Source organism: Acipenser ruthenus, chromosome 1 (assembly GCF_902713425.1).
Source record: "Acipenser ruthenus chromosome 1, fAciRut3.2 maternal haplotype, whole genome shotgun sequence".
In the NCBI taxonomy this organism is placed as follows: Eukaryota; Metazoa; Chordata; class Actinopteri; order Acipenseriformes; family Acipenseridae; genus Acipenser; species Acipenser ruthenus.
This window is the reverse complement of record NC_081189.1, coordinates 114,957,031-114,970,687: the sequence shown is the minus strand read 5'-3', so window position 1 is coordinate 114,970,687 and position 13,657 is coordinate 114,957,031.

Genomic DNA, 13,657 nt, shown 5'->3' with positions numbered 1-13,657 from the left:
TGTACATGTATTTATTTATTTATAGAACGGGGTACCCCTCCGCCCCTGTGCAATTTATTATTTTGCATTTGTTTTGTGGAATTATATTATTACTATTATTGTTATAGTTATTGTTATTATTTATTTATTACAGAAGGTGACCATCTCCCGAGTTAATTAATTGTTTAATTGTTGCTAATCGGGAGATTGTCACCTGTATATAAGCCTCCAGTTCTCCGTGCTCTGGGTGTGGGTGTACAGAGGAGCGAGAGCAAGAGAAGAGAAGAGAAGAGAAGAGAAGAGAAGAGAAGAGAAGAGAAGAGAAGAGATAAAAAAGATACAGGATCAGTGACAGCATTGGCCCAGCCTGACCTGTATTGTTTCGTGTTTGGGATTTGTTTTTTGTTTAAATATTTTCTTTGTTTTGTTATTTAAGTAAATGGCGCACAGCGCGTCTTTTGCTCTGCAGTACCTGCCTGTTTGTTGTCTTACTGCTTATGGCCTGACGTCACCACGTTAGCCATCCTGTCACAGATGCCTTCTCTGTTTACAATCCCAACCTTCCTCCTTTAAAACGTATATGTTAGGGGGGCTCCCGAGTGGCGCATCCAGTAAAGGTGCTCCACGTGGAGTGCAGGATGCGCTCTATAGTCTGGACATCGCGAGTTTGAGTTCAGGCTATTCCACAGCCAACCGTGGACGGGAGCTCCTAGGGGGCGGCGCACAATTGGCCGAGCGTCGCCCGGGGGGAGGGAGGGTTAGGTTGGCCAGGGTGTCCTCGTCTCACCGCGCACCAGCGACGCCTGTAGTCTGGCCGGCGCCTGCGGGCTTGCCTGTAAGCTGCCCGAGAGCTGCGTTGTCCTCCGACGCTGTAGCTCTTGGGTGGCTGCATGGTGAGTCCGCAGTTTGAAAAAAAGCAGTCGGCTGACGGCACACGCTTCGGAGGACAGTGTGTGTTCGTCTTCGCCCTCCCGAGTCAGCTCAAGGGTGGTAGCGGTGAGCTGAGCTTCAAATCATAATTGGCCATTCCAAATTGGGAGAAAATAATATAAATAATTGGCAACGACTAAATTTATAAAAAATAATAATAATAATAATAAAAAAAAACTTATATGCTATTGTCACAAAGACGGCCAGAGTGGGTTGCGTCAGACCAGACAGGAATTCAAACACACAGACAGTGGTTGTGATGAGCTGAGTGCAATGGCTGCACTCAGCGTTTATTAACAAATAAAAAGGTTTAACAGTACAAAACAGGACACGGCACTGGTAGCCAAAAGAAACATATAAACAAAACGGACTAAACACTTAACAAACGGTGCACGGAGACAAACAAACACGGTGAGTACAAACAACTATTATATTTACGATCTTTCTATTTACTTTACTTTTACTCCTCGCTCTCTCACCCGTTCTCCTCTTCCGAACACCCAACCCCGAGTGCATGAAATGTGCGTCTATATATACTATTGTGCTGGGATTCAATTACTAATTAATTATTCACTTGAATCCCAGCACGTGAATTAATTCTGTGCAACCCCGTGCTCACATATTACATTTAACCAGCACGTGAAGTGATTTGTGCTCTCCTCGTGCCTAAATACAAATCTACACTTTTTAAATACACGTGAAACACAGACCCGTTTATATCCCGTGTACCAATCTATACACCAACATTTACACACGCACGCATACACACAAATGCACACAGGGACGGGGCACATTGCCACATATACCCCCCCTTGTGCGCAGCACACATGGCCTCAACGGCCACCTCCCCCCTTAAAAACCCAGCAGTCCAGGACAAAGTCTCGGGCTGGGAAGGGAGGCTTCAGTGGGCCCATGGCTGGCCATGCTGTCAGCACCCCTGCCGGTAGTGGCACGGCTGACAGCCTGTTGGTCCCGTCCTGCAGCGAAAAAGCTGCGGGGGCAGGTGGTCCCCCGACCTCCCCCTTCTTCGTAGCCGGCAGCTCCCTCCTGTGGGGCTCCGGCCACAAGAACTCCTGCAGCGAAACTGCTGCTGGGGAAAGTGGTCTCCAGACCTCGTCCCCCTTCTTTGTAGCCGGTAGCTCCCTTTGGTGGGGCTCCGACCACAGTACTGCCGGCAGCGAAGAAGCTGCAGTGGGAGCAGGTCTCCGGACCTCCCCCACAATCTCCGGCAGCGAAACTGCTGCTGGGGTTGGTGGTCTCCAGACCTCCTCCCCCTTCGTGGCCGGCAGCTCCCCTTTCTGGGGCTCCGGCCACCGTACTCCCTGCGGAGGAACGGGCAGCAGAGGCAGCTCCTGCTCCTCTGCTCCGGGCGGTGGTGGAGGCAGAGGCAGCTCCAGCTCCTCTGCTCCTGGCGGTGGTGGAACAAGCAGGCATTCACCCTCTGCTGGTGGAGGTGGAACCAGCAGGCATTCACCCTCTGCTGGTGGAGGTGGGACCAGCAGGTATTCACCCTCTGCTGGTGGAGGTGGGAGGGGCAAGCAGTCCTCCCACTGCGGTGGAGGTGGAACCAGCAGGTATTCACCCTCTGCTGGTGGAGGTGGGAGGGGCAAGCAGTCCTCCCACTGCGGTGGAGGTGGCAGAGGTAGAGGCGATGGGGCTGATGCTGGCCACTCAGAGGGAGGCTGTGGCGGTGCTGGCTCCCTCTGCTGTGGCGGCTGGGCATGTGCGCGCCGTGCTGCCTTCAGCAGCATAGCTAGAGAATGCTGGGGGACACCAGCATCCTGCCCTTCTCCCCCCCAAAAATTTTCAGGGGGTTGAGCCTGTAACTCCTCCCCTTCTGGCTCTTGGGACGGCACCAGCAGGTATTCACCCTCTGCTGGTGGAGGTGGGACCAGCAGGCATTCTCCCTCTGCTGGCAGCTTGGGTCCTACGGCTGTGGAAGCCCCGACTTCCCTCTTTTTGGGCTGTGGACGCACCGACTCCTCCCTTTTGGGCTGTGGACGCACCGACTCCTCCCTTTTGGGCTGTGGACGCACCGACTCCTCCCTTTTGGGCTGTGGACGTTCGGGCTCCCCCCACTCAGGCGTAGGATGTTCGGGCTCCTCCCACTCAGGCGTAGGACGTTCGGGCTCCTCCCACTCAGGCGTAGGACGTTCGGGCTCCTCCCACTCAGGCGTAGGACGTTCGGGCTCCTCCCGCTTGGGCTGTGGACGCTCAGGCTCCTCCCATTTGGGCTGTGGACGCTCAGGCTCCTCCCATTTGGGCTGTGGACGCTCAGGCTCCTCCTGCTTGGGCTGTGGACGCTCAGGCTCCTCCCGCTTGGGCTGTGGATGCTCAGGCTCCTCCCGCTTGGGCTGTGGACGCTCAGGCTCCTCCCCATAACTGCGGAAGGGACAGTGGGCGAACAGGTGATCCTGGTCGCAGAGGAGGCACCCCGACGATGGCTTGTTACATCGCCGTGGATGCCTGGCCCTTAGGCGGCACTCCTCCTCCCTGTCCTTCACCTCTTTATCTGTCTCCCGCTTGGGCTGTGGAGGCAAAACCAGCAGGCATTCACCCTCTGCTGGTGGAGATGGGGACAGCAGGTACTCCTCTGCTGGTGGTCCTGCTACCTGGGCTGCTGTTCCGTTTATCGTTGCCTCCAGGTAGCTGAGGAGAAACTCCACACCTTCCTCCAAGGTGTTTGGGGTGTGTTCCTGCTGATAGGCCTCCCATCTCTCACTGTCCATCATCCACAGGGCCCGAACGACTATGGGCAGAGCCTGGGCCTCCAGCCCAGCATTCTCCAGGAACCAGTCCCGCCATTTTGTGGCGTCTTCTGCCATTATATATATATATAATTTTTTTTTTTTTTTTTTTTTTTTAAACAAAACCCCTCCTGGTCTGACGCTTGGAGGCGCGGCTATCCCACTTCTGACACCACGTGTCACAAAGACGGCCAGAGTGGGTTGCGTCAGACCAGACAGGAATTCAAACACACAGACAGTGGTTGTGATGAGCTGAGTGCAATTGCTGCACTCAGCGTTTATTAACAAATAAAAAGGTTTAACAGTACAAAACAGGACACGGCACTGGTAGCCAAAAGAAACATATAAACAAAACGGACTAAACACTTAACAAACGGTACACGGAGACAAACAAACACGGTGAGTACAAACAACTATTATATTTACGATCTTTCTATTTACTTTACTTTTACTCCTCGCTCTCTCACCCGTTCTCCTCTTCCGAACACCCAACCCCGAGTGCAAGAAATGTGCGTCTATATATACTATTGTGCTGGGATTCAATTACTAATTAATTATTCACTTGAATCCCAGCACGTGAATTAATTCTGTGCAACCCCGTGCTCACATATTACATTTAACCAGCACGTGAAGTGATTTGTGCTCTCCTCGTGCCTAAATACAAATCTACACTTTTTAAATACACGTGAAACACAGACCCGTTCATATCCCGTGTACCAATCTATACACCAACATTTACACACGCACGCATACACACAAATGCACACAGAGACGTGGCACATTGCCACAGCTATGTGCACTCCATGACAGAGAATACGAATGACCCAAGAGGGATGGGATTGCTTTTTGAGGGAGGTAGGTTTACACAAACCGAGGGTACATGCTGTGCGATATTACTAGGCAGTGGGTTACAGCCAAACTCTCCTCCCCCACTACACTTCCTTTTCAGCCAAACACAGAGCACATGTTTCGCCCGCTTTATGCCACCAAACATACAAGGAAAACAAATTAGGGACATCAACCATAGCCTACCTTCCTTACAACCCTAGAATACAGAACTGTTCTAGGAACCTTTTATACAGTAGGGCTAAAGCCTTTTAAAATCCAGTAAAATATATTTCTCCATTGATAAGAGGTCAGTATTGAGTGTTGAAGACCCAGTCCAGAGAGGGTTCTGCTGAGTCTGCTGCCTATCTTGACAAACAGGGAAGATGCACATCTCCCTGTATGCAACACCAGCAATACATCATTGACTGTTTAGACAACTTAGTGTTGGAAAAATGTAATACAAACTAAGCTGTATTGCAATTAACATAGAATATTATCTTAATAGTTTTCTTCATTCTTGTTTTATAAACAGATTTCTTGCCTTGTCTGCATCTGATCTCAATCAGCATCAATTAAGTCGGTGGTTCTGATGCATTTTGTCATTCCTGTGTGTGCTGTGGCTCTGGATGATATTTGAAATGGACTAGTGAGTAGAGAGGTCTGCAGAGTGCTGAGGAGTTTGAAAAATTGTTGGTAGTTAGTCGGAGTTGACACATTTAACTGTGATGTGTGTATCTTCCTCATTGGACAACGTGAGACATCCAGTAATGCATCAGTCAAAGAGAATCCTCAGAGAATAGTGGGGGATTCAAAAGTGACTTACACAAAAGTGGGTTAAGTCCCAGACCCTATGGGGCATCAGTCCCAAAGTGAATCCCGAGTTGGCAAAGGAATCCCATTGTTGCAGTATCGAGCTGCACGGCTTGGCAAAACACCAGGTAATGCTGCAAAAAATGTCCCAGAGGGGACTTCTACTGATGCATGAGTAGTTACTGACATATCATTAGAGGTTAGAATTACTGGATTTGTTTAATTAGCTACATGGCCTTTAAAAAATGGTTGTCAATTCGTAAAATCAACGAGAAGAGTCGGCTTGTACTGTTTTGCTCGTGTTTTTTGACACTTAGGAGTTTTGCTTGGTTGTAACAGCTGTAGTGTTTTCCTTTGCAGACATGTGAGGAGAAAAACACGACACAACTGTCACTTGATTTACAAGACAAAGTGGTGCCATTATTTAAATATGACAGGATGCCTCTAAGGGCAATTTCTAAAAATTATTTAAACAATGTAATAAGTGAAATGTCACAGTTAGTTAATTATGTTTATGCTAATTGTTAATTAGCTTCTTAATGGAGACCATCTTAATTAACAATGGTTATGAGCATGTGTGCGGGAGAGAGCAGCACCGTAAATGAAGCTAGTAATTGCCATCTTCAAGTGATTAACATGGATTTATTGGGCTTTTTATAGCATTCGCTTAGTATTATGATCTCGCTATATATATACACACACACAGACTGCTCCTTTCCACTGCTTGTTTACAGACACATTTTACTAGCTAGAATAGAACTTCCATTTTCCCTGAAAGCAGAGGGGACTTGTCAGTGTGCGATGCATACTTTACTGTTGTATTTTGGTACACTTTGGTACCTATTGAACAAACTCTATTCATCTTTCCTTTATGGTCATGGCTCCTATTTTCACTATAATGTCATTCCATTCCAGCATAATAAAGGGTGAGCACTTTACTCTACCTTTATTAGTACCTTTATAATAATTACTATTATACAGATTAATACCAAATATTTTGATTTGGCACATAGATATTAAATGCCACAAAATAAAAAATAAAAATGTTTGTCTGCATAGGCAAACAATGTGTTACCCAACATCATTTATTTACCGCACAGAAAATGGGTTTGAGAAAATCTGAAGAAAAAAAATTGACATGGAAACATTAGGGCATTGATTGACAGTGATATGCATAAGTTCACCTTGTCAGTGTATTCTCAAGCTGGTATAATTGTTACAAAGCAGAAACATCTTGCTTTAATTATATGTGCTAAATCTCATACTCTTCTGTTACACCCCACTGATTGAGTTTGACACAAACTGGAATACTTATTTGAACAAGAAACTGACAATGCCTCACTGCTGAGGGTCTCACAGAAATTACAGTTCTATATACTTAAGTGAGCTGAGTGTATATATTCGTACACGTACACACACATACACACACACACACACACACACACACACAGTAGCCATCGTGTAACTCTGTGCTGTGCTTCATGCACTGTATCTGCCGACCTCTACTGGACTGAGTTCAAAGGGATGTAAACTCAGAAAGAGCAATTAAATTGTTACCCTGAAAAGAACACGCAGGCAGCACTGTAAAGAAAAGGGGTGGGGGGTGGGGGGGGTCACGTTTAATATTAAATGTGTTGACACATGTCCTTTTCAAGTTTGTGGACATTTGACATCAATATATTGACATTTATGTCTCAGGCATCGAATTCTGACACATCCTGATTATGTAAATAATAACAATAATAATAATCTACTCGGGGCAGAGTGAGGTCAAAGGGGTGCTTTAAACATGTGACTTTTAAAAAGTCAGCAGGATATAATGACTGAAATACAAAATGATATACAAAGTGAATCTAGTCAACAAGAAGAATACATTAGTTAAGATAAATGGAATATGTCACACACATACCAAGTTGTTTCTTTTTTATTTTAGAAATTGGTGTTTCCTTTTTCATTTAAACAAAAATTGTGCTTATAGCAATTTGTAATAAAAAGAAAAAACCTATGCAAATCTATCCCACTGGGTATGCAAACACTTAGGTTAGGTAAATCTCTCAAAAACATATATGTACTGCAAATGCAGATGTACAATCTAATAATCTGTAAAGTAGTTAATACCTCCAGATATTACACAGATGTCGTCATCAGCTGTCAGTTGAGTTTCTTTTTTTCTTTTTTGTAGATGTGTTTTCTGTGCTTTCTGAAACACAGAGCAGAGATAGAGCAGGCAGTGAAGGGGCAGTTCAGTATTCATATGTGCCCATTCTTCAGACCATCTTTTCGAGCCTCACTAGTGAAAATTGTGCTGAATGCCAAGTGGTTTTGTTGCAAGAACTACTTTCCACTGAGCTCTAGGCTGAGACCACTGAACTAATGGCAACTAATGTAGAGAGCCAGGTCATCCAAGTGGCACAGCTGATTAATCCAAAAGGTGTAATCCATTGTCCTACCTAACATATTGCTGAGATTTCTATACATGGGTAAGAACAAATTTGATCTCCCCATAGGGTAAATTCAACTGCAGACCACCAGGCAGGTACAATCAGAAACAGAAAGAGGGTGTGCTTGAATGCTTCTTTCAGAAGAACACAGCAACAAACTTGTTTTCCACATCAGCAGGTGCATTTAAGGCTATAGTAGAAGTGTTATAAGGTACACTGGCTTTCCTAATGTGTAGGGTTACCAGATTTCCAAAATGAAAAAACTGGATTTTTTTTCGCTTCAATTCATTGAAGTGTAGAAATTCTGAAGCAGTTAAAATAAGTATATAATAACACAATCATATATATATATATATATATATATATATATATATATATATATATATATATATATATATTCTAGGTACACTTGCACAAAGTCAGGGATTTTGTAGGCATATAGTCAGGTGTATGATTAAACAATTATACCAAACAGGTGCTAATGATCTTCAATTCAATATGTAGGTTGAAACACAATCATTAACTGAAACAGAAACAGCTGTGTAGGAGGAATAAAACTGGGTGAGGAACAGCCAAACTCAGCTAACAAGGTGAGGTTGCTGAAGACAGGTTACTGTCAAAAGTCATACACCATGGCAAGACTGAGCACAGCAACAAGACACAAGGTAGTTATACTGCATCAGCAAGGTCTCTCCCAGGCAGAAACTTCAAGGCAGACAGGGGTTTCCAGATGTGCTGTCCAAGCTCTTTTGAAGAAGCACAAAGAAACGGGCAACATTGAGGACCATAGATGTCTATTTTTGAAAGCATTCTTACTTTACAGCATTTTTTCACACCTGCCTAAAACTTTTGCACAGTACTGTATATATATTTGAAATCACTTATAAAAATGGCTGTGTTAATCAATACACAATAGGGACTAACCGGTAAAGGCTAATTTGGCTGGTCGAACTTCCAAGATCAAATGTAAAAAAATCAACAACAAAAAACTAGCCATGGTGAGGAAGTTAAACAGAATATGAATTCTTAAACACATAATCTTAATTAATAAACAAGTAATCCATACGTTTTTTTTATTTCCTTTTCGCATAATAAATTACTGTGCTGTCAACTTGCTGTCACATTGCTACAGTTTGGTACTTATAAAAAATGTGAATACAAAATAGCAAAACCGGGATGATTTAACAGTTTTACTGTTTCTGTCCGGGACAAAAAACGAAGGCTGAAAACTTGGACAATCCCAGTTTTCCCAAGACGTCTGGTGACCATACTAATGTGCTAAGCGCTTGCAACAATACATAGCTAAGGCCTCTCACTAAATTGTTCTCTCTTTTATTACAAACAAGTAACTGTTTCTAGTTTGTTTGTTTGTTTTGTTGTAGTTAAGATTTAGCTGAGCCTGTGAAGTAACAGGTCATTGGTTTGATTAGGATGTTAATTGTCTTCTGTGTTCAAGTTATCTTGGAATGGTGTTTCCAATTTATTTATTTTTTTACAATTTTTTAATTAAAGGATTGGGTGAAATCGGTGTGTTTTTCTAAATATAATTAAGAAAGAAAAAACTTTCGACTAAAAATCGGGTTTTCATTCAGACGATGATAATACTGTGAGATGTGTCAGAATGTATATAAAACAAGCAGTATTTACTTCATGTGGCTTAGATATGAAACAACATCCGCTCTCCATTGAGCATGCACAGCAGACAGTATTTCACATGACACTAGCTTTGCATCTCACAGCACTGGCTGTATGGAAAACCTGAATTATAAATGTATGTTATCATCCCCAACGATGTACTAAACTGTACCTGTCTTCTGTAAACTGTATTAGATGTTGGAGTATGGGCAGCAGTGTGGAGTAGTGGTTAGGGTTCTGGACTCTTGACCGGAGGTTCGTGGGTTCAATCCCAGGTGGGGGACATTGCTGTTGTACCCTTAAGCAAGGTACTTTACCTAGATTGCTCCAGTAAAAACCCAACTGTATAAATGGGTATTTGTATGTAACAATAATGTGTAAAAAATAATGTAATTGTATGTAAAAATAATGTGATATCTTGTAACAATTGTAAGTCGCCCTGGATAAGGGCATCTGCTAAGAAATTAGTAATAATAACAATAATAATAATAATGCTTTTGTATTTCAATGAAGGTAGTTGCCTGAATTGCATGCTGTTTCCCTGTAGAAATATCATGAGACGCATCTCACTAGGCAATACAAACAAATAAACAAAACAAACAAATAAAAAACATCACTTAATAAATAAAAACTTTGAAAACCGAATGCACAGATTCATAAAATAATGCACAAAGCCACTTCTTGTCCAGTAAATCACACCTTGTACAGGCACCCACCGCTGGGATGTATTTACTTCCTTGTGTACCCCGGGGGCATGGGATTACAATCCTGTATACAATAACCAGAGACGGTTATAGTCAGACAGCTGTGTGATGACATATTACACCAGGCAATCTGTCACAAATTGGCAACAATTCAGCACACTACTAGCAATGAAATCTAGAGATCACTCTCGGTGTGAGAAAGATTACTTTTTTTATTTTGTCTTAATAAGGAGCTACCCCCCAACACGGCTTAGACAGAGTGCACTTTATTATAAAAAAGAGGGAAAAAAGGAATTAAATACACCGTGAGGTGAGTTCTGTAAAATGCAGAAGAGTACAGTTAGTTTCTGTATGAGAGTCTTAACTACAAATATTTAGGCCTACTATAAATGAAAGATTTTTTGTGAAACTATTAACTGAATATTAATACCATGAATTTCCAAAATAATCTAGCACACATTAAAATGAAGATAATTCCAGGATGCACTTACAATACAGGTGTAGTTGGTGCTACAGCTTCTCCAATGGCAGTTTCAGGCACATCTTTCATTTATGGTAGTTTCATTTTAATAAAGGATTGTGGCAAAGTGCCCCGCCCCTGTGTGCATTTGTGTGTTCTGTGTTGTATGTTGCGTGCGTGTGTTAATGTTGGTGTATAGTCATTGATACACAGGATATAAACGGGTCTGTGTTTCACGTGTGATTTTAAAAAGGTAGATTTGTATTTAGGCACGAGGAGAGCACAAATCACTTCACGTGCTGATTAAATGTAATATGTGAGCACGGGGTTGCACAGAATTAATTCACGTGCTGGGATTCAAGTGAATAATTAATTAGTAATTGAATCCCAGCACAACAGTATATATAGAGACACGTAGCATGCAGTCAGGGTTGGGTGTTCGGTGAGTGGAGAACGGGAGAGAGGAGGAGAAATAAAGTAAAAGAATGTAACGTAAAAATAGTGTTTTCACTCACCGTGTTTGTTTGTCTCCGTGCACCGTTTGTCTGTGTAGTCCGTTTTGTTTGTCTATTTATTTTGGCGTGAAGTGCCGTGTCCTGTTTTGTTTCAAACCTTTTATTTTCTGTTCTGTTTATTAAATGCTGAGCGCGATCACGCGCTCAGCCTCACCAAAACCCCAAGTCTCTGTCTGTTTATTTCCTGCATCTGGTCTGACGCCACCCACTCCGGCCGTCTTTGTGACACGTGGTGTCCTGCGTGGGATCGACAGCGCCTCCAGGACTCAGGCCAGAGCAGGAACTGCAGTTTTGGATTTAAAAAAAATAAAAATAAAAAAAACAAAATGGCAGAAGATGCCATCAAAGTGCGGGACTGGATGCTGGAAAATGCTGGGCTGGAGGCCCAGTCTATACCAGTAGTCGTCCAGTTCCTGCAGTTTATGGATAGGGAACGATGGGAGGCTTATGCAAGGGAACAGACCGTAAGCACCTGGGAGGAAGGTGTGGGGTTGGTCCTCAGCTACCTGGAGGCAATTATAAGTGGAACAGCAGCCCAGGTAGCAGGTCCACCAGCAGAGGAAGAATGCCTGCTGTCCCCGTCTCCACCAGCAGAGGAAGAATGCCTCCTGGTTTTGCGTCCACAGCCCGAGCGGGAGGAGCCTGAGCGTCCACAGCCCAAACGGGAGGAGCCTGAGCGTCCACAGCCCAAGTGGAAGGAGCCTGAACGTCCTACCCCTGAGTGGAAGGAGCCCGAACATCCTACGCCTGAGTGGGAGGAGCCCGAACGTCCTACGCCTGAGTGGGAGGAGCCCGAACGTCCTACGCCTGAGTGGGAGGAGCCCGAACGTCCTACGCCTGAGTGGGGGGAGCACGAACGTCCACAGCCCAAGAGGGGGGAGTCGGTGCGTCCACAGCCCAAAAGGGAGGAGTCGGTGCGTCCACAGCCCAAAAGGGAGGAGTCAGTGCGTCCACAGCCCAAAAGGGAGGAGTCGGTGTGTCCACAGCCCAAAGGAAGGCAAGTCGGGGCTTCCACAGCTCTGGGACCCAAGCCACCAGCAGAGGGAAAATGCCTGCTGGTTCAGCCCCAAGAGCCGGAAGGGGAGGAGTTACAGGCCCAACCCCCTGAAAATTTTTTGGGGGGAGAGGGGCAGGAGGCTGGTGTCCCCCAGCAGCCTCTATTCATGCTGCTGAAGGCAGCACGGCGCGCACCAGCCCAGCCGCCACAGCGGAGGGAGCCAGCGCCGCCAGGAGCAGAGGAGCTGCCTCTGCCTCCGCCACCTCCACCGGCAGGAACAGAGCAGCAGGAGCTGCCTCTGTCTCCGCCACCTCCACCGGAAGGAGCAGAGGAGCAGGAGCTGCCTCTGCCTCCGCCACCTCCACCGCTTCCTCCACTAGGAGCAGAGGAGCAGGAGCTGCCTCTGCCTCCACCACCACCAGGAGCAGAGGAGCTGGAGCTGCCTCTGCTTCCGCCACCGCCCGGAGCAGAGGAGCAGGAGCTGCCTCTGCTGCCCGTACCTCCACAGGGAGTACGGTGGCCAGAGCCCCAGAAAGGGGAGCTGCCGGCCACGAAGAAGGGGGACGAGGTCTGGAGACCACTTTCCCCAGCAGCAGTTTCGCTGCAGGAGTTCTTGTGGCCGGAGCCCCACAGGAGGGAGCTGCCGGCTATGAAGAAGGGGGAGGTCGGGGGACCACCTGCCCCCGCAGCTTTTTCGCTGCAGGACGGGACCAGCATGCTGTCAGCCGTGCCACTACCGGCAGGGGAGCTGACAGCATTTCCAGACATGGGCCCACTGAAGCCTCCCTTCCCAGCCCGAGACTTTGGCCTGGACTGCTGGGTATTTAAGGGGGGAGGTGGCCGTTGAGGCCATGTGTGCTGCGCACAAGGGGGGGTATATGTGGCAAAGTGCCCCGCCCCTGTGTGCATTTGTGTGTTCTGTGTTGTATGTTGCGTGCGTGTGTTAATGTTGGTGTATAGTCATTGATACACGGGATATAAACGGGTCTGTGTTTCACGTGTGATTTTAAAAAGGTAGATTTGTATTTAGGCACGAGGAGAGCACAAATCACTTCACTTGCTGATTAAATGTAATATGTGAGCACGGGGTTGCACAGAATTAATTCACGTGCTGGGATTCAAGTGAATAATTAATTAGTAATTGAATCCCAGCACAACAGTATATATAGAGACACGTAGCATGCAGTCAGGGTTGGGTGTTCGGTGAGTGGAGAACGGGAGAGAGGAGGAGAAATAAAGTAAAAGAACGTAACGTAAAAATAGTGTTTTCACTCACCGTGTTTGTTTGTCTCCGTGCACCGTTTGTCTGTGTAGTCCGTTTTGTTTGTCTATTTATTTTGGCGTGAAGTGCCGTGTCCTGTTTTGTTTCAAACCTTTTATTTTCTGTTCTGTTTATTAAATGCTGAGCGCAATCACGCGCTCAGCCTCACCAAAACCCCAAGTCTCTGTCTGTTTATTTCCTGCATCTGGTCTGACGCCACCCACTCCGGCCGTCTTTGTGACAAGGATGCAATCAGAACTCATCTCCAGGAATTGTGTCCTGGACATAAAAGGGAAAAGGAGTTATTCGTGTGCATGCATATATATATATATATATATATATATATATAT